The sequence below is a fragment of the Brienomyrus brachyistius genome, chromosome 20, assembly GCF_023856365.1.
Source record: "Brienomyrus brachyistius isolate T26 chromosome 20, BBRACH_0.4, whole genome shotgun sequence".
Lineage (NCBI taxonomy): Eukaryota > Metazoa > Chordata > Actinopteri > Osteoglossiformes > Mormyridae > Brienomyrus > Brienomyrus brachyistius.
Window position 1 is genome coordinate 5,904,086 of NC_064552.1, and position 22,502 is coordinate 5,926,587.

General features: G+C 47.5%; 1 pseudogene; it reads left to right on the forward strand.

The window, feature by feature from the left end:
• LOC125715553 (disintegrin and metalloproteinase domain-containing protein 12-like) overlaps positions 1-22,502 on the forward strand; it is a 67,309-nt pseudogene that overhangs the window by 8,229 nt on the left and 36,578 nt on the right.

Sequence of the window (22,502 nt, forward strand, 5' to 3'; positions counted from 1 at the left end):
GCTTTGAAGTACTCAGAGTTTACACTCTCAGACAGGCGTTAGAAATAAAATACACCTCAGAGTATCGGAGGCTAATCTCTGCAGGACAGGGCCTGTCTGGTGGCGCTTCTTAAGGGCCAAACAAGACATTTGTGACGTGCCGGGGTGCTGGGCCCTCGTCTGTGTCTAGGTGCAGGTGTCTATGTGTGTAGAACTTATAAATTCTGACACGTAAGAAAGTTAGTACAGCCTCTCCCTGAGTTACGACGGGGTTATGTGAGGCAAAAATGCATTTTAATACAGCATACCTAACCTAACAAACATCATAGCCTACGGTAACCTACCTTAAACATGCTTAGAACAATTGCATTAGCCCACGGTTGGGCAAAATGTGGAGTATCGCATGTAATTTATTGAATAATGTACTGAAACTGAAGAACATTAACCCGTCGTAAAGTCGAAATATCGTAACGCGGACCATCGTAAGCCAGGGAGCGTCTGTACTGAGACGAGAGCAGCCCAGATAAGCAGCGTGGCGCTGAGAGACCGGAGGAGGCTGATGGTGGGGGGAGGGGGGGGGACTGCCCCCCTGTAGCGAGTGCAGAAGACCGCAAGGTGCGTTTACCCCGTGTCATAGTCCGTTAAAGGCGCGTGTCTGACGGCGAGAGACACGGATGCCATAAAGGTAAGGATGAGCGATGAGCCGCCCGCGTGGTTTGACAGCCCGGCCCCAGAGACCCAGCCATCTCCGCAGTCTCTTTACCCGTTCAATGTGACTGTTTTAATCCAATTTAATTCAGTCTAACTCGGCTGATTGAATCCTTTTTCCTTAAGAGTGGGACTTTATTACAGGCCCTGGGAGCTGGGAGAGTCCGTAGTGACTCTCATAAATTGATGAAGAGATGCATTCTGGAACTTTCCTGATGTGTTCTGAACATGTTTTGAAGGTCAAAGTTGAGTGCTGGTCAAAGGCAACCAATTAAAGGGTATTTCAGGATCAGGGGTCGTGTGCAAGGGGACCTCTAGCTGCAGGGGGGGTCTCTGTGGGTAATTTAATATGAAACCAGTCAGAATGAGCCACTGATACCTGGGCTGTCTCCAGCTGCATCCCCCCCCAGCCCCGAGCATCATTTTTTCACAGATCTCCCCATTGATTGTATGGGTCAGACATCATTCACATTTGTTTCTTTTACAGGACAGGAGATGGGAGATGAGTCTGTCTTACTTTTCAGCTTATTTGGCGGGAAGGAAAAACAAAAGCTCGCAGTGAATTTATTGTTTTTGAGTTCTTGACAGGAGGCGAAACGTTGCCGCACCCCGCAGGCTTAATAAAAACACGGCGGAGTGTCTCCGTCCCGCGATGCCGGCGGTGGGAACGGGGTCCGTGGCAGGCCTACTGAGCGGCCTGCCAGCAGAGATATACGGGAAGGCGGTCTGGCAATCCCCGGAGTCTGCAGCTGACGTGCCTGGGCCCGTGAGAATAATCACATGCCTCCAGCTTTCAGCAGCAGAGACGGAATTCTCACGGAGGACTAATTAGGGGGCGGAGATAAGATGTGACGGCCCTCATTTGATTTCCAGCAAATACACAACATAGAATTTGATCACTACAACATAAGAGAGAAGCAGCACTGGGTCACAGGACAGAGAACTAAATAAAAAAGACCTTAAGGCACATTTTATAGATTTAAAATAAACCCACAGAATTGTTATTAGCTAAACGCCCAAGAGGATAATTACAAGTCGTCTGGTCTGAGGCGCAGAAAACAAACTGGACTCTCCCTGATCTCTCCATTTATAAGTGAGAATTGCCTTTAATCCAAAGTATAAACTGAGCCTCCCCCCCCCCCCCCCCACATGTTTCTCTGGTCCCACAATAACAACCCCGCTGTTGTCATGAGTTTGCGGGCATGCCACAGTCTTTGTTTTATTTGGTGGGGGTGGGGGTGATCTGGCATTTGGCCCTTGGAGGGGAGTGTAGCTGAAGTCCCTCCCTTATAGGAGGCTGGGAAAGACTGTACTGCGAATGACGGGGGAGAAAACTCACCTAGTGGGGGCGATTTGTCGAGGGAACAGGGTCAGGAGGACAGAGAGGACTGGGTGGAGGGGATGGAGCAGTGGCTTTAGGTGGCGGGGGGGTCATTTCCATCTGCAATGCAAACGCGGTTCTGCTTACGGCCCATATGCAAGCATTTTGCATTCAGACTCGGAAGGAGACAGACAGACACAGAAGACAAAAAAATAGATGTAAGTGTAAAATATAACTAAAAAACACAGAAAAGCAGGTCGGGTATAAAGGGCCCCTTTGAAGTGACCTGCTGTTTTTCCTCAAGGAAGATTTTGACATGCTGGTTGACCCCCTGCCCCGATCTGCCATGCTTCACTCCTGTTTATAACGACCAGGCTGTTAGCTCAGATGCCCCAACCCCTTTGAATTGGGGGAGGTTCTGCATTGGAGGATAGGACAGAGAGGCGTGGGGGGGGGGGGGGGGGGGTCACACGTACATCAGTGGAACCTTCTCTGTGCCGTCACACGCCCCGGGCGCCCTTGCGTTCCACGGCCGGCGAACGTGATGTCATCGCCACGCTGACATGTGGAGGCAGACAGCTGGGGATCAGTTTCTATAGGGAAAAATATCAGGAAAGAGCTCTGGATGTATGATGATTATGGTGATTAAGAGAGTGTCTGTCTCACAAAGCTAAAAGCACTAATTAGCTGTGATCCATCCATGGCTTTAGAGAGTCAAACCATCTGGGAACAAAAATGAGAACATAAAGTTTACACTGTAATAATCAGCATGTGTATTTATTCATACAAAATCTGGAAAAATCAGATGGACATACTTTTTCATTTTCCTATGGAAAGTGAATGAGATATCTCCAAGTTTTATTTTAGATTTCAGCATGATACCTAACTTATCTCATGGTTAAAGCATAAATTATTCCACAGTTTACACCCATTTTACTACCGCTAACATGTGAAAGGGTGTTCGAGGTCAGTGTGTACTGCTTAAGTGTGAAGGGCTTTTTACAGTGATACTGCAGGTGCTTCTGCACCCTGGTGGATTGGTGGACGGAAGCCTCCTGCCTCCCCAGAGCTAATGACACCGTCTGCTGTGCTCCACAGGAGGTCGTCCCGGAGGGTCGCGGCGCGGGTCTGCCACTCACAGCACCACAGAGCCCTTCCTGATCATGCACGGTGAAAGACAGCCGTTGAGCCTCCTGACAGCCATGGTGAGTACCTCAAACGCGTCACCCAGCCTGCCTCGGCACAGATCCGCCACAGAGGGCCTGTCTGTCTGGGAGAGCGGCTCCGATGATGAACCCGCTAAGGATGAAAAATTATATTTCTTCATAGGGATTAACAGCACTTTGGTGCACTTGACTCAAGAGCATAATCAGAGACGACGTGTGTCTGGAAATCATTTTCTGTTTAGTTCTACCCATTTCACTGCCCGGTATATAATAGAAGCTCATCCTTAAAATAACCCCTCTGTTCCCGATGAAGCATGGACCAGTCCTGCATAGCCAGACCGTGGAAAAGTCCCTCAACTTCACAGCCATATATTATATGAACAGCCGGGGCTGAAAGAGATGTAGAACTTAGCTGGATCAGCGAGAAAAAGGTAAAAAGAAAACTAGGTTAGATTTTGGGGGGGCTTGGGGAAAAGTAGGCCTGTTGCCCAATTATCAAAGAGAGCGATCTTGTCTTAAATGTTGGAATAGGCCATCACTGCAGCTTATTGGGCTTAAGTAGCACTGTTCACACCATGAGTCCATGGTTCTGGTTGGGTATTCAAATGTTCTGCAGTGCTCAACACATCTAACAGGTCTTTGGGGATCGTCCTGTGTCACACGACCGAATGTGGAGGTCCGAGTCCTAAAGAGTTACAGATGCCGATTTCCACTGTTGGTGAAATGTTTGAACTTAGTGAAACAGCGTAATAAGCTAATGTTTCGGATCAGTGGGGATCATTCGTGTGGGCTCCTATTTCCAAAGAGCAACTGAGCAGGTTTGTGCTATTTCCTGCGTTAAGGAAGTGCTGGTCCAAGGAGGGGGGGGGGGGGGGGGGTATTACATGTGGAGTTTGGTAACTCTTTGAAGTTGAAGTGCGTAATGCGTCTGGATGTAATGCATTAATCACGCGTGGAAAGCCATATAACGTGTTGTAATGTAGAACTTTTCAAGGCTAACACATTGACTCAATCCTTTTACATATATTTCATTTTTTCCTCAGGTTTCCCAAGGTTCACGTGGTGGGGGCTGTAGTTAAACAGCCAGGGTGGGAGCCTAAGTGTCGGTGCAATCACCGACGAGAGTTATTTTCGACGTCTGCTACAAGAGCACAAATTTAGGCCTAAATGCACACAGCCGCCTTTCAGCACCTCTCGGTGTCCAAGCTCTGTGTGGAAACAGTCTTTTCTACAACACAATGTGTGGCCCCACAGCCCCGGCCCTCAGCGCAGAGGTGGGGGGGTTGGCCGCTTTTGGTCCCTGGGGGCCACATGTGTGTCCCAGCGTTTCTGAATTCCGATGATCTGTGCTATTCCTTTGTACTGCGATGTGCCCACCGTAACTCCTACCCCTCCCCCTCAACGCAGCTCTCCCATGCACACTTGCTTACAACAAACCATTGACAACCACGTAACTGCGATAATCTGATGCTGCGGTGAGATTAACGGGGCCAAAGACTGAAAAAAAAGAAGAAAATCCCTCAAATGCTTAATGAAAATGTGCTAAGCAGGAGTGTCAGCATCTGCTGGGAGCTTCGTGGTCCCTTTTGCAGTCATCCTGTGATAGGGAGGATGATCCCCTAGTGACAGAACATTAGATGCTGAGAACAATGTAGACAAGGAACTAGGGACAGTCAATGGAGTATTGCTGTTGGTAACGGGGCGTACTCAAAGCAACCATCTTGAAAGTTCACCTTATTTTCAACAATCTATCAGAAGGGCTGGTGAACACCGACCATTACTGAAACAGCGAGTTAAATGACCATAACAGGTTAAATAAGGGGAGTACAGACATGGATTCATGCAGACAGATATATTAGATCATGCTCATGCCGGTGGGTTTGTGAGGTCGTGACTCAGAAGGTAAATATTCTCCCTCCTGCTTTCCCATCCATCATCACAGGAGGGAGGTGTGCGACTCTGTGTGAATTCGCTGCTGGGCCCCTAAGCGAGGCCTGCTAAATAAATAAAATGTAATGTGAAGGTATCATCTTGCTCCCTTGGGGCACTGGACCGGGGTTCCTCATGTCACCGTCCTCGGCCCACTTGTTTTTTTCCAGACCCATCCTGCATCAGTGACGGTATCGCTGGAGGCCGAAGAGACGCAGCTGCTCCTGATGCTGGAGAAGAATGAGTAAGTCATCGCTTCCTCGCCGTCACATTCGCGACTGATTGGCACCCAAGGTTACAGCCCAAAGTACAACTCATTTTAACGGCACTGTGCAGAAAGGCTCTGCTGACCTTTAGGGCTCAGACTTCATAGGATGGAGGATGTTTCCATTATAGAGGAGCAGGCGCTCTTGGTGTTGGGGGAGGGGGAGGGCAGGGGACAAAGGCGAAGCCAACGAAACTAGATGCCGAGCAATGATTAGCAAACCCCCAGTGTCTCGTCCTACCCTGGCTCTTGGCAGAAAGTTGAAGATCTTCTGAGGCAACACCCAGGCTACAATCCCAACAGCATCTCCACACCCGCTCTGTGCCTTCAAGATAGCTCAGCTTCTTTTAGTGACTTTGACAGGTTGGGTAATATATGGCCTACAGCATTACCCAGAATGCACCTGGTGCTTTTTAGATCCATAACGAGAGTGATTCCTATTAACTGTAGAAAAAAAAACCATTTCTGCACCTGTGGACAACTTTGTTTCCATATTTCATTTTTTTTATGAAGCATGTTTTAATGGTGCGGGGTCCGTCTGGGTCAATGTATATGTAATCACTCTGTGACCTGATTATAATTGAACTGTCTCCGTGATACTTTTGTTAATGAATTGCCGATTACTTTGTAAATCTTAGAAAAAGCAATAAGACAGATATCTTTTTGATAGTCCTTATTAAATAGATAAGGATTAGAAAAACTAATTAGATTGGCAGATGTGAGATGGTCTCATTACGATGCTTCCCCCTATGCTGGTCATGTATGTGACACTATTGCTAATACTAGATTATACCTTGCTGTTATATATAGCATTAAGCAAGTTTTACAGTGTATTGCATTATCTATCCATCCATTCATCTTGCAACCGCTTATTTTGGTCAGGGTCGCAGGGCATATCGCATTATGCAGAGTGATATTTTTACAGAAGCATTTCAGGCCAAACACCTACTTGTAGATCCCCTTGGGTTCTACTTGCCAGTCGAACAGGTGATCTTTCTCAGCCCCTTAACCACAAAACTCCTCACTGCTTTTGGGCCAGACCAACATGGGAGTAAATGGGGGGGGTGGGTGGGGAGGAGGTGGTGTTGCAGTATTCGAGGTTTTGCTCAGTCGGAGGAGTCCATCAACATGTCCTTCAAAGACCGTTGCGCCCTCAGGCTGTCCCAGTGGTGCGACTCTTGCGGAATTACAAAGCCATCTCCTAGCTCAAACAATCAAGGCGAAATCCATGAACCAACACACTGGGAGTAGACAGGACTCTCTGGGACTCACATTTCATGGATGTGGTACCCACACCAAAGCCAGCGTCTGTTTCCACTCAGGTTCAACCTCAGAACCTTCCAGAAGTTATTCTGTGCAACATCAGCAGTGGTACCCAGCGTTCACATCAGATCTCCCCTGTCAGACTCCATAAGTACCACCCGTGTTTCAGTTCCCTCCAAATCACCTTTTTTTAAGTGACTCGCGGAGTGAGAGATGACAGGAGGTGTTTGACATTAGCCTCCCGTTTGATGTGTCTCTTATTTCCATGTCAAAGTTTCACAAACCTTTCTGGATGTCAGGGCGTTACCTCCAGAGGTTTCCTTCTCGCCGTGCTGTGTTTCCGAAAGCCCTTTTTACTCTCTGCTTTTTAGAGTTATTTTCTAATTAGTTGGCTAAAGGTAGTAAAGTCACCCCTGCTACTTGTCCACGACAGATCGTGTTACAGGTAGGAACTAACCCTGCATCTTTAATTCGTAGTTCATTTGCAGGCCCAAATGAAACAAACAGAGTTCCGGAGAAGGGGTCAGTCTGCACTCATGTCACATGGTGTGTTAACAAAGCAGCAGCATGATGATGGAACATTCAGATCATTGTGACCAACTCTGCCCCCTGTCATGAATGATCTCCTCCCCCACATTTGTTGTTAATTTCTCAGAGTTCGCATCAAACGCCTTACATTGGTTCCACAGGCTCAACTGTCGCAAATTAAATTGGGTTTGGAACATGCTGTGTAGCAATTGCTTCAGTACTGCATACACTCGTATCTGGGCATTCATAGGAAGCTCAGTCTAGCTACAGTAGCCTAGCTGCATTACCCTGACTGCATTCGTGAAGCTACATTAGCCTTACTGTACTAGCTTCTTAACAGTATGAATGTTTGCCTCACTTGTATGTCACTTTGGACAAAAGTGTCTGCTAAATCATGTGAATTTAAATGCCAATGGCCTGATGAAAAAGCAAATAAAAAATCAGCAGGATGTTTAAATCTGTTATTACTCCTGAGATCCCACAACAGAACCAGTGTTTCCCCTCTAAGATCATGTTTGAGGAGCAACTTCACGCTCATGCATTCAAGCAATTAATGTGCTGTTAATTAAAGTGAGTTGCAAAGCGATGTTCTGTTTCCTTCCTTTGAGAACTTCCTTTCAAGGCAAATTATGAGTTTTTGATCGTCAGACTCTTTGCCACTGAACGGTATGTACACACTCCATTCTTAGGTCAAGATGCTACATCTATTCATTCATGCATCCATCTTCCGTAGCTGCTGCAGGGTTTCTCAGGGAAGGAAGCAGGGGCAATTCACCGCAGGCAAACCCCCCCCCCTCAAAAACACCACAACGGCGTGTCCTTACACCGAAACATCCGACTGGCTATAATTCCATTTTCTTTTTCCCAGCGTGTAGGAAAAAAAAATCGCTGTCATGGATTTAGATTTCATTTCTTTTTACTTCAAAGATTTTAATAAAATCCAAAATAAAATCTGGTAAAAAAAAAAGAAAAGAAAGAAAGAAACACGAGGAAAGAATCATTTGAAGCTCAGAGACCAGATTGCATTTCCCGATGCAGACATAATTACAAAAAAAAGGTATTTCTGATTCATATACTTTATATCTTGTGCCAGAAACGTGTTCTGGAAAGAATGTGGGCCAAGGGTCTCCAGCAAAGATGGGCTGGTATGTCATTAGCGCACAGAGGGCTGACCCAGGGGGGGGGCCTGGTGCAGACTCACATGCGTCGGATGCAGAGCCGGTGGACGGGCAGTGTTGGCGGGCAGCTCTGTACGGCTGATTTACACCAGTTGTGAAAACACAGCCAAATGTTTGGCAGGGGGTTGGGGGGGGCGGGGGGGGGGGGCGCAAAAGCTGTCAGATGAAAACTGGAAAAATTGAAACCATAGGCCTGAGAAGATTTTGCTCTGCAGGACTGATCCTTACTTCAGCGGGGAATCGTTTAAACAACGTGGAAAATCTTTTTTACACACACAATGATTTAATCTTTTCTTTTTTTTACATCTGGAATAGGACAAAACAGGGAAAAAAACATAGACAATGTTAATGACAATATTTGTTTGATTCATTAATTTTACAGAGGCTGACAGTTTGAGACAGATGAAACAGTCCCACCCCCAATTTTTCATTTGGAAGTTTGTGATTGATCCTGGATGTTTAAAGTTAGGCCCCCAGACGGGCACATTTGAGGGCAACTATCAGACTCCTGCCTGAAATGCCCTTGACTCCCTGGCTGAGATGCTAAGGACTTGCCTCTTGCCGCCAGGTTGTAATGGCGAGCAACGTCCTCTCAAGGAACTGGCTATTCTGTCAACCTGGTCTGGTTTAGTTGTCGTCATTTCATTTCAGTTTGGGGTGGGTGGACATCTGGTGAAATCTGTGGTGCTTCCTTTTGAGGGACTTGATGATGTCTGGAGTGTCTCTGGCAGAGGTAGCCTTTGTTGAGTTGGGCACTTAGGCTAGACAAGCAGGAGATGGGGCATGTTGGGCGGAGATGAGGTGCTTCTTGAAGTTTTAGGGGGATTAGAGAGCTATTCCAAATTTAAAGCTAGAAGGTGGATTTGCCCAGGATACAAGAAGTTGTCATCACAACCTGAGCCAATGGAGATATAGTGTCTCCAACAAACATTGTTGTCTTTTTCTGTGTCCCATCTGACTGGGGCTCATTGACCTTATTCAGGTTCCTGGTTCAAGTCTCCCAGCCACATGTATCCCTGGGGAAGGCGGGGGTTGGATTGCATGTATCACATTATTCTTTGGCAGATACTGGGGTATCCATCATGGCAAAGCGGAGAGATGGGCCAATCAAAATGTTCAGCTAACTTGTTGCCCTTAGCAACGCCCAACCTAGTATAGACCCAGACCAATGATTCATGTGCTTATGTTTTTTTTTTTGTGAGTGTTATAAAAATTTGCATGTCTGTACATTTCGCTTCTCTCTCCTTCCATTGAAGTTACGCTCGCATTAATCTTGAGGTTTAAAGTACACGGCCCGAAAGTGCGGGTACGGATAATCCGCTTGAGGATTGGGAGAGCCAAGAAGAATGTGCCGAATAAGCTGGTGTCGGGAAGCATTCCTCCAGGAGAAACCTCACGTTATTAATGGCCAACCGGCCCAGCTCGTCGTCGTCACATTTCTCAAAGTCCCAGACCCCTAAAAACGTCAGAAAGTGCACACCTGTGTAACTGGGCTTGAGGGACTGTCTAAAAACAATCACTGTTTGTTCGTGAGCGTTTGAACTTTTTCGTGGACCTTTTGAAAAAGGCCGGGCTCTTCACACAGAAGCGCCCTACCCCTGGCTCTCCCTTGTTGGTCAAAAGCCGGTATGTGACGTCACTTTCAACATGCCAACTGAACCGATTCCCAGGCTTGGCAAGAGACGTGCGACAAGGGCAGATTTGTTTGAGAGGGGCAGTTCTTTAGCAAACCCTTTGGAAAGCTGTCTGAGCTCAGCGACGCAGACTCCCGACCTGGCAACAGGAAAGTGCAAAAAACAGTCCCCTGTCTGCAGCTGTTTGGGGCGACCCGGCATAGTGACAGCAGGTCTGTGAGAAAAACTGAGAAATCTCCATTTGTTTTCTTAGGGATGGAAACGGGGTGGGTATTTTCAGGTTGTCAAAACAAATTGAAAGTGAAAGCAACGCCTACCAGGGGTGCGGAACATCTGTGCCAGCGGAGGTGAGTGTTCCTATGGTTACGACCTCCCGGGGTGTGGCGGAACGGAGCGAGGGGTTCGTCCAGAGTGCTGACATTCCCTGGATTGTCAGGCCCATGCCGTGACGGACGCGCGCTCATTACCGCCGCGAAGTCGGATGCTCGTTAAGACCACGTCCGCAGACGGTACTAGACCCTGCCTGTCAAGCTGGGGGGAATGAGACCCAGACGAGTGTGGGCCTAATGCGGCAGTCCCACCCTGCCAACCTCCATTACTTTTCACCCCAAAAAGCTCTTAAAGAGCCAGCAGACAGATTAAACGCTAACAGCGTAGCCTTGAGTTGGGCCTCTGCAGCAAGGGGCTCCCAGGCAGCCTGGGAAAAGAAGGTTCCCCCCAACTTTATGTCTGTGATGCATCGCAGAGCGGATCACAACTCCATCTCTCTTCACCTTTGACCCCGGCTCCGTGGCTGCCGATTGGGCAACACCCTTTCACAGCAGACATTGATGACTTGTTTCCCCTGAGTAGGGGAATGGGGAGGGAGTCTTCCAATGGGGACCCCCCACCCCCTCGGTGATGAAAGAGGAGCCTGGAACCAAAGTTCCCCTCGGTGAAGTAGTCCGTCGTCGTCAACCTTCCCACAGAGATTCCAATTGCATTAAGCGAACGAGCTTCCCATTTTGGAATCACTCACGCTCACTAGCGTCAATTATTTCCCAGCTTAGAGCCATAATTAATAAGTCAGTTTTTGCCTCTCGACATTCCTTCTTAATTACAAGGCGCTCAAAGTCACCAAGTGCCCTTGGAAAGAGTTTATCAATGTCTGCAGGATGTCCGACCATCTTGGTGTGACGCCGTTGTCCAGAGTTCAGGCGGAGAATTTGCCCTGGCTGCCACAGGGCTGACAGCCGGACCCAGGATTGTCTGAAGCTCCCCACCATCTGAAAAGACCCCCCCCACCTGTCACACTTACTCTCTACTTGTCCCCCTGTTTTCAGCAAGAACTCCATAGGGTCTGATGCCACGAAATGCGAGGTTCGGCGAATTTTTTGACACCCTCCCCCCAACCCGACGTCCATGGGGGCTATTAGCCGTGAGCCACCACAGGCCCCAGCATGGGCGCTATGAAAAACCACAGACTGCGCTCGCTGGCAGCAGAGTCCCGTCAGGGACGTGGGGCGGAGCCGCCGCCAGCACGCGCCTCACTTCCTGTAATTAACATAATCAGCCGGCTCCCAGCTCCATATGGGCAGCAGGTGGCCAAGTCGTTATGGAACTGGACTGCTTATTCGCAGGCTGCTGCTTCAAATCCGAGGAGGGGACCTCGCTGTTGGACCCTAGAGGGTGTCATGGGGCTCGGATCGCTTCGGCAAATAATCTGGGCCGTATCGAAGGGCGCGAAACGTCACCGAAACTACACCTCCGGATAAATCTGGTGTTAACCAGAGAGGAATTTAAAGGACCTTCCGAAATGCCTATTCCTGGTTTTCCAAGATTTTCAGAAAGAAAAAATTCCCTTCAAATAAAACCCATCTGACAATAAATCCATGGTCTTTACTTCGCTGCACAAATACAGGTTTCGCACAACGTTCTGCAGACACATTTGTTATTGCTGTGGGCCAAACGGAATGCTGAGCAAATATTAAAATGTTTTTTTTTTTTTCATTTTATTTTCTTTTTTTTTTGTCTCCGCCTTGGATCCTGCTGGACCATAAATGTTAATGATGTATTATGTTCAATTTTCTCCTCCAGAAGCTGTCGCTGTGTAAAACGTCTCCCGGAGAGTCGGTCTCGCTGCTTGCTTTCTTCTCCTTCTGAATACCAATAACGTCTCTGGATTCATGAACGTTATAAACAGATTAAACCTGGAAAGATGTCCTCTGTTTCTCCAGTACCCCTCCTTATGTTCTTATGCTTTTCTCTAAGCATTTCACACTTTAAGTGTTTCACACTACCGATCACATATGATCTCACTCCATTTCCTATCAAATCTTATCCAGCACAGTGTTGCTGTGAGATTGGTGTCCGTCATAGGAAACAGAGTGTGGGAGACACCCTGGACTGGATGCCGCTGTATCTTGGGGCACAGATCCATTATCAGGATCTGTCCCAGCCTTCACTGTCATTTCCCTGTTTGGCCAGCTGGTGGCGCTGGCCATCCTGTTCTGTATGTCCCTAGTGGTTGGTTTTAGCTGCCAAGAATCGATAAGCGCAGGCATTGGTAGGGCATGATGACTGTAAACAACAAAACAAAACTGAAATAGATGAATTCTAGGATATAACAGGGGAAACTCAATCAAAGGCACCAAAAAACATCCATACAGGTGAGGCTGCACTCTAGCCAGCCTCGAACCCATGACACAGGAGTTACTAGGTTCAGAGCTACCCCCTTAGCTAGGAAGTAAAACCAAGAGACACTAGTGGAACACAGAACGGGATGGACAGCGACACCAGCTGGCCTAACAGGGGAATGACAGACAAGGCCGGATCCTATCCGTATTACGGGCAACCCTAGAAATGTTAGACCAAAGCCCTGAGAGTTTTAATGCCTGAGGTCCTAGGTATCATTTTCCTGAAATGCAACTTAAGACCTTAGATGTTTACCCAGAATGCCGATTCTGACATCTGCTGTCCAAGTTAGCTTTGTGTGGAGAACTTCAGATAATGGGGAAAACATCATGAGAAAACCGTCTTGCTGAAATGTGGCTCGATGTTGCCGTTGCCGTTTTACTGTAGACCAGGGAAAAGGGCGTACAGCATTCTGATGAGTCAGCGTTTCTCAGCTGCCTCAGTGGCTTCCATAGTCCCCCTCCTTCATTCACAGCGGACAGCTGGGTATTTCATAAGATAACTGACAGCCCGTTGGACACGATTCCAGTTCTCGTTTGTCCCGTTGCCCTGCTTCGTCAGAGAGGCTGTTATGTTCAGGCCGCGGACGTTTCTGACCCCGCGGAGCATCGGGAAATGCGGGCGGCAGCTCCATGTGACCCTGAGGACTTCCCAGACCCATCTCACGTCCAAACCGAAGCTCCCAGTCAGCTGTTAGATCGGCACGGGCCATGGGAAAGAACCAGCAGTGGCTTAAGCAGAAAAGGTCTCCTGAGTGCACTGGCTGCAAGTGCTGTGCTGAGATCGTCGACCTCTTGGGCACGGCTCCAGTGATGGTGGGGTGGGGATGGGGTTGTATGCAGTCACCATTTCCACACAGACAGAGCCATTCTGAAGCTACCCCTGAGTCGGCCTCCCCACCGTGACAGGAAATGGGCCCTCCGTCTTCTTGACCTGCATCCTGTTAACCACAATGCCTCGGAGGCCGACCCCGTTAACCTCTGGCCGAAAAGGTCCGGGCTGAAAGAGGAAGCCAGCCTCCCGTATCAGGCAGATGGAGGCCGGCGTGCGGGGAGAAGAGGAACCGGGCCTGCCTGCAGATTTCCAGGCCTGCCTGCAGATTTCCAGGCCTGCCTGCAGATTTCCAGGCCTGCCTGCAGATTTCCTCGTGCATTCTGGCTGCCACGTTCGCTCCCATGTGACAAATGAAGCTGTTTTTGGAGGGTCGGCCATGTCGGATTGCTGACAAGGGGAGAGGAAGACGTCCCCACATCACACTGTCTCTTTATTTGGGGCAATGGCCACAGACACAGTGACTACACCACTGTGTCGAAATTCTGTGAGGGAAATCGACCAGAACTCTGTAGAAGTGGTAATACAAAGTGAGAGCTATTAAGAGTAGGATATTTATATATTGATTAATATTAATGTTTTGACCGATAGACTCCGAATACAGTTTGGCCTAATTTGATACTTCGGAAGAAGTATCCAGGCGCTTACAGAGACGATCCTGTCTCTTTGCTTTCCACATGGATGCTGAAACCCTCTCTACGCACATTTGACCAGGAGGGTTGGGCAGGGCGGAGCAGGTGGCTGTTGGATAAGTATTGGACTGGCACTCTCCTGGTACTGTCTTCACAGGAAAGGGATGGGAGGTGACAGGCCAGACGCAAGAATCAGCCCCTCCCGGCGGAAAAGCCTTCCATCTTTCATTCCCACTTCCGCCCAGTGCCATATTTCCTGTTGTGTGCACCGTGGTGATAGATTAATGTGCAAACAAGGGGCCCCAAGGTAGCCCCGAGTCTCCAGGGGTCCTCCGCCTTGACGCCCACCTCTGTCTCCATGTGGGAGCAGCGACTGGCCTAAATCTCGGTGTGAAGAGAAGACATCGTCCCCGTTCCTCATTGGCCGAGTCGTTCCTACATTAACGCGGACGAAAAGGCCGGCGGTTTCTGATTTAATGAGGGACAGATTAGCCTGGGGAGGCTTTGAGGGATGGGAGCGAGGCCGAGGCTTAACGACTGGCGAGGCAAAGAGGCTGGGGGGGCACGGAGGGTCTCTGAGCCCCGTGGCTCTCATTCATCTTCTGTCACATGTGGAGCGACGTAGGACTGGCTGGACAGTATGGAGGGAAACACCATTAGCTTTGCCAGTACCACTGCTGCCTCAGCATTGACTGGGAACAATGGTAGAAAATGATGTACCAGGGCAGCTGTGAGAAAACTACTTACATAAGGCGAAGCAAAAAGTCCAAAGGAGGGAAAATTGTATACTGCGACTAATTACTAATCTCCCCAAAGAAACCAAAGCAAAAGACTGCAGAGGAACAATGAAAAGGTTTTTACCACACGGCATACAGGTTAAATTAATTGGATGGATGCTATTTGCGGGTATGTTTGTTGTGTTAAAGGAATAATGGAGGATGATTATTCGAAGTTCCTGAGTCACTCATTAGTTCCATTATGAAGCTTTTATGAGTGCAGACAGTGAACAATCGGGCTGGAAGCCCCCGGCTTAAGTGAGCAGGAGATGTGCGCAAATAGAATGGACTTCAAAGCTGCTCCTAAAGAGATTCATTAGCGTAACCCTCTCGCTGTAATTGGTAGGCTTTCTGGAATGAGGTCCTTCCTCTAACGTGGAAATTAAAAAGTGGTCCGGAGAGCCGGGAATGAGGACACATTAATGGCTTCATTGAAAAACGAAAAACAGTCATTATTTACTTATCTGCGTTCTCATTCTGCCTCTCGTAGAGACGTTAACCGGCAGAGAATCGACAGTGACAGGCTCGTCCCTGACCACCGTGTTGCAGAACATCTTCTTCCCCCATGTCATCTTCATTTCCAGCAGCTGCAGTCTTTACTACACTTTATCAGTCATGTTTGCAGCATGTTCTCTTGTTTCTGCGCTGTCCGGTATTGTTCCGCACTCACTTTAATCTCCTCTGTGGCTGAACAAGCAAATGTTCTAATGTACCTGTCGCACAAGGCCAATAAAGTTCTAGAATCTTGAATCTTGTAATGACAGCCGCCCCGGCTGACCGCGGTATCCGTGGCATCTGTTCCACAATTATTTTAGATGTGTCGTTCTTTTGCCGTTTGGTCATTTACTGGGAGAGAATTCAGGCTAAACATCCTTCGAAAGAATGAAACTGCGCCCCCAAGCAATTACCAGTTAGTCCGAGCGCCTGAGCGCTGACACATAGCGAGAGGTCTTTTCCTTAATTTCTTCTCTGCCTGCTGTGCAACCCTGGTGTAGGACAGTCCTTGTGGACAGAGCAAAGGAGAACTCCGCCCCCAGGAGAGGCTGACGTCTCCAAGGAGACTGCAGGCCGGGAATTAGCATCATCACTGCAAACAAGCCATGGCCACATGATTGCTTTGAATAAAGTTAAAGTCACACCGAAGTGCTTTTATTGTTCTTCTTCAGCTATATGATGCATTGATCGTAGCGCAAGACACAGTAAAAAATAGAATAAAAATATGTAAGACGTTTAAGCATGATGGACTGAGACACAGACACTGGACAGAAAAATATAACATAAAAAAATACAGTTTAAAAACAGTTGTGCAGATGGGGAGTGAAATTGAATGATTTTGGTTACAGTGCTCTGATACCTTTGATTGATAAAAGAAACAAACCTGGAGGAACAATGCGATTTTTCGTCTGCCTGCCTGTTTTGTTATTTTAAGCCGTTTTGTTTTTATCAGCACTACAAGATAAAGCATTAGACGCAGTAGATATGGCTGGCTTAGAGCGAACACCCATGCACTGATTCACAAAGACAAGATCGATTGAGTGAATCATCCTTGAATTATCCTCAGACCTGTGAACGAAAAATGTGAGTTGTTACATAAACCTCGCTGCGGTTTCCGTAACCATGGTACAAAGGGATATCGGTGCAACAGACAAAAGGTCACATTTTTCAGTCTTGTCAGAAGCGACCAAGCTTAAGATTATGACCTTTGAACGATCATGAATGTAGTTTGCTTTAGTGTTGCGTGTTCTTTATATGAATAAACTGAATCCTGTCAGAAACGTAGACGCCTGACTTCATCTTGCCCGCTCTGTGGGTCTGGCGACGGTGATGCTAGGAAAAGTTTGCTCCGCATTCCGGCTTTTCGTTGGACTCCTAAGAACACGCTAAGGCTATTTAGCGCATTAAGACCGCGAGCTCATCGTGGCATTCTAAAGGCTCGCTTTGTAAAGGCTCTTAATTTGTATGCAAGCATCGCGTTTAAGACGGAAGACAGTGAACCATTAATGTATCATGACAGCCGTGAGTTTTACTGAGATTTTTCCAGTTCCGACACGAATCCGGAGGGCAAGCTAAAGAGCAGCGTTTTAATTTCTGATAGCATGGCATGACCTTTAACGTGACAGCATGATTTCATTCGATCGTTCTGGCTGCGAATCAGAACCTCGGATCTCAGACTGACGTCAAGTCATCATCGTCCCCGTTCCTTGCTGACCGAGTGAAATGGGTTGACCAGCTCCTTCACTCCCCCAACATTTTGGAAACGCACGCAGTGCACCCCTTATCCATTCTGTCGCTTTAGTGACTCGAGGGGCTTTTTTTCATAGACAAAAAAAGCTTTCTATGAGAACAAGGCAGTGTCACTGCCGCAGGAAGATGTTTGTAACACATGCAGCGCTAGCCCCTGGGCCAACCGCCCCCCCCATCCCCACCTATTCACCCCCTCATAAATGTCCCACGGTGGCTAGACGAAGGTGAGACAGGAGCAAGTGAAAGGTAGAAGTGTAGCAGGACATGAACACGGTTTTTCCATCTTTTGCTGAGTGAAAAGTAAGTCTGAGGTCTCACATATCTTATAGAGTCACAAAGTTGGGCTGAGAAAGGCACTGAGATATGGGCGGCTCTCTACCCAGCATGCTCTGGGGCTGCTGGGAGGGGCATTGGGACTCGGACACAGGGACGACATTGGGTGACCCAGAGCGTTAGTACAGTATTAGGTATACCTGACCAGAATAAATAGTTTTCATTTAGTTAATTTCGCTAAAAAGGACCATCTGAACCCACTAAGGGAAACCTTGGATGGACCTCAAAATGAATCAGGGTATTTTATGTGTATCTGTAACCCCCATTATAGCAACCGTCCTTCCAAAAAACTCCTCAATCCAGCCAACCAACAGAAACGCTGGCACTGCCTGATCCACATGCCCGCTCGCTTTCAGACGCACCACCACCGCCTGCTCGCCAATCTTCATTTCTTCCTGATTCACTCCCCTCACGCCTAGATACTGTCTGTTAGGTCACCAATGTGTTTTTATAGTCCAGAGAAAGCAGCTCCCAGCCAATCCAGGCAGCTGTACGTCCCCCATACTGCTGTTTGTAACATACGGCTGCCTGGTTCTCATAATTATTATTGAGTTATCTGTGGTGCGTGATTTATTTTGGATGGGAAGGAGAAAGGACTCATCTCTGAGGAAGGCCAGGTCCCAGGAAGTGATATCGTTACCCCCCTCTCCCCCTCAGCTAAAATAATCTTTTGCTATGTGTTAGGTATAAGTATTTTCTTTGAAAGATAACTGGAAACCATAACAGATTTCTCAGGCAGCGACATGGTATCATGGTTAATAGTTATCAGTTTGTAAAGTTTATAAAGATCCTTACTTGCCTTATTTGCTCATTTTAAGGAAAGACAGTCCATTAAGACCTGTGAGCAAGATTCTGCAGACTGAAGGAGGATGTGCCCTCTTGACGTGACCTGACAGTAATCATTTATGACTGTAATTAAGAATGATGTTGTTGTCCAATAAACTTACATTACATCATCAAAGGCATGAGTGTTTTTATGTTCCCTGAGAAATAATAAGAATCCGACTGACCTTTTTCTTTCATGGGTTGACGGCCAGCCAGCCTGTTTTTATGTTAAGATTGTCCTGCAAGCCGCACTAGCAGAGGCTAGCACAGTCTTCTGGGAAAGGAACCCGCCTGGACTCCCCCAACCCCAATGGAACACTTCCACGGTGGTCCAAAGGGCAGTAGGTTTTGGGGTCACCTACCCCAAAGCCCTCTGGGTAAAGGCCTGATTGTTTTGTGGTCTGTTCTGTTTTTTTGTTTTTTTTTTTTTTGGAGGGGGTGGGATAATGGAGAATGGATAGCAGATGAGATTCTTTATCGTAATTCTTTAAGATTAAGGATGAGCGCATCTTCTTCCCCACACACTCCTCAGAATCGTACACCTCTTCTGCACCTTGTAATTTTACCTCACGCCATCCCTCTTCAGTCGTACCTTATGAGGATCGGTGCGAGAATTGCTGGAATTGCAGCTATGTTATAGATGGTGTTTTTCTTTTTAGGGCCACGGGGGCCCGGGGGCAGCTCAACCCAAAGGGCATGTGCAAAAATAGAAAAAGGCCGTTTCGGAATAAAAAGCACTGCAAATGAAATGTGGTCATGTGCAAGGAGAATGATACTACAGGACTTAGGGCCAACATCTGGGGCTGTTCCGGGTTTATTGGGGCAGAGAGAAAACTGAGCACATCAATTTTTACTGTGAGACATTAACGGGGTCAGGTGGAGGGAATCAGCATGAGCAGCCTCATCTATCTGACTCTCCCACCCCAAACGCCACACCCACCCACACACATACACCTCTCCTATGTGGTTTTTAGACTTGCAGATGGTATCATTATCTTGACGTGCTGATATATAGTGCACCCTCTTAAGTAAAACACTTAGATTTAATGCAACTTTTCGATGCAGTGGGAAAGTAGGTTTTCGTTGTCAGTGTCTCTGCCTTCGCCTCAGCATTTTCGCACTAGACTTCGATCTCACTTGGGATTTTCAGTGTCACATGACAGCGTTTTCGCCAGGCACTTATTGCCCATTGTTGCTCAATGTATTTGTCTGGTTTTATAGCATTTCGCCACACGGCAAAATCTGTTCCCGATGTACAAAGTCAGTCATATGAATCACATCTGTAATCCGATAATATCAGGGTTTCATTTTGCATGTTATTTCAGGAGTATCTTACACACAAAAAATGCTGTATCAGAGGAACCCGAATCTGTCTGTGAGTTGATATGTGAAGAACGGATTTATCTGGATGTTCCTTGCGATTCACAGTATTGTCTTATAATCAAAGAATCACTAAAAGCGAACCAGACAGACAGCAGAAGTACAGCATCTCTAAATCACGCCGTCTGACAGAAGAGGCCAGGATTTTATTATGTTGCACAACACAGGCAGATGCAAGGATGCTTTATTTCAAGGCAGCGGGGGAGGGGCGTGGAACTCCTTGGGGGCAAGAGAGATCCTATGCCTGATGAGGCGAGTACCCCCCTCCCAAACCCGCCTTTCAATCACTGCCTTCCTGGGCGGTGCCCCCCCCCCCCCCCCCATTATTACCACACTTCATTAGCATACTGATTGTATTTCTTTCCTAATTAGCATTGGCAAGCTATTGTTTACCGATATCAATCACGGCGGCGGCGTAAATTGGTATCATGTGTATTAATTCTTAATTATCGGTGGAGGAAGTTGCCGGAGCGGGGCAAGCCGTCGGTTTGCCGGTCTCACCGCTGTGGCGCGCCTGCATCAATCTCAGAAGTGTCAGGCAGGACGGTGATTTCGCGACATCATTGCTAATGGGCATCTCATCCGAGTGCTTGTCGGCTGGCTGTGGGCTCGCAGCTCGAGCGGGAGCAGGGGAAGAGGGAACAAAGACCGGAAAGTCTTACCATGCAGGCGTTCGTGACCCAGTTTCTTATTTTACAGCGAGACGTCACCACGTCCTTGATGTGCAGGCCTCTGTCCCCGGGAGTGAGGCATCCGCGGGGTCATTTGAGTTCCCCACCCCTGCCTCTGTGAATGAAAGCGTAGATGTGGCTTTCGAAAAATTCAACGTGGGGGGCCACTCAAGGCTGTAGTAGCTCTAGAATGGTTTCCGCGGCGATAGAGGGCTCCGAGGAAGACTTTCAGAGGATGACATAATCACCGTTGTTGAAAAGGTCCTTGGCCTTGTTAGTGTTGGTCTCTTCTTAACTTTACCAAGCACAACAATGCCAGGAAAGACTGCAAAAGCCATTTGACGTTTGATAAACAGCTACGAGACACGGAATCCGGGCCCCCAACTTCCTGCGCGTCCATCCCTCCAAAAAATACACAGACCAGCTGCCTTATTTCGGTACTCAGGCCTTTATCGAAAGGTTTTTAGACATAATGCGAGGGAAACTAAGAATAGCTGTTTGCACATTGCTGCCCAGAGAAAGAGGCCTTCCGTCAAGGCTCATCGCGAAGTTGGGAGGGCGTCACAGAGTATTGCTGGCATCACTGTGGAAACCATCGCTGCAGACATCCTCATAATATCCACCTGACCTACATCCTTGCTTAAAAAGATGAAAATGCAAAGCAGGTATCCTCCTCTGCTGTCCCTGCCTGGGACGGCGGTCTCGACCCATTTCGCTTACCGCCGCCCTGGGTCCCGTTGGGTCCAGTTAATCCTGAGCCCCGTGCTTTTAGGCTTTTAGTCATGACATATCTGGTCTGAGATGGAAGTAAACGAACAGACCCCACCCCGGGAGAGGGGGCGGCGAGCGCGGTTGAAGCGAACCGTCATGAGAAACCCTGACCGGCCGCATGATGGGCTACGGATGGAAGCCGCGGTTAGCGGCGGAAGCTGGAAGCCGCGCTGTGCCAGCCGACAGCCATTAGCATCACCTATTATTTATCTCTCTGGCAGACTGCTAGGTAGGCGCCTGTAGCCTGAGCGAGATGCGGCGAGGATGAAATCTTGGGGGAAAAGATAGCGATCGATATAATTCTGCACGTATTCATTGGCCATGTCTTGTTTTGAATTTTCGTTTGCACTGTTTAGGGAGTTGCTAACTCAATCTTGTCTCGCTGACGTGTTCTATAACAATAAAGAAAGGAACTGAGTCTGGTAAAGGGAAATGCCAACTCGTTGAAGGCACTAATGCCCAGATGCTGTGAGGCACGCTGGCTGAAGGTTTCTATGCCTCATATTCTAGCTGCAAATTTAGTGGGGGATTTTTTAATGTATTACAGTGGACTGGACACAATAGGGCATGTATCATGTTTTATTAGGTAATTTTATTCTTATATTTTCAGTCCTTGGGTAGTTTTCCTGTTCTTATCATCAAATGAAGAGATTTTTTTTTTTTTTTGCACACAATACGTTGGTATTAAGGAAAAATTATTTCCAGGAATTCTAAAGAAGTGTAGCTATTTATTGGGGAAGAGTAACAAAATCAGTAAATTCCCATTTTCTTATATGCTACGAACAATTATCAATCGCATTTTCTTCAGATTACAGTGCCCGGTATAATAAAGGAGGGCCTGTTTCGATTCACTCTCCGACCTCAGTTTCATTAAATGCAATTAATAAGGTTCAGTAACGCAAGTGTGTCTAAGAGTCTAAATTCTGCTCTGTGGCTGCGCAGCGATATCTTACGGATGTGCAACAATAGGAATAATTGTGGTAACTAATTATACGAGAGAATGGAGCTTAAGCAGTGTAAGCAAAATTTTGATTTCCAGAAAATTCTAGGTAGTACCAGAGTAGCATTGTACTTCTATACTCAAGACAGTTTAATGGATTGTGAAATGGATTCACAAGGCTGGAGAGGAGTAGCTCAGAATTTAATGAGAGGGCTTACAGGACACATTGATATTAATGATGAATCCTGCCTTGTTAGTTCCGGAACGTTGTTTGGGAATGTGATATATTGTGTCAAATGACTAGACCTTGTCTTCTGTCACTTTTAAATCTCTTGCTGTTTGATTGTCTTCTGCTATATAATCAAGAATAATATAAGAATTACAGGAGTAATTTCTGCAGGAATGGGTGTTTCTCAGAGAGGACTTGAGCCGTGAAAACGCTGTTGGGCTCAGCT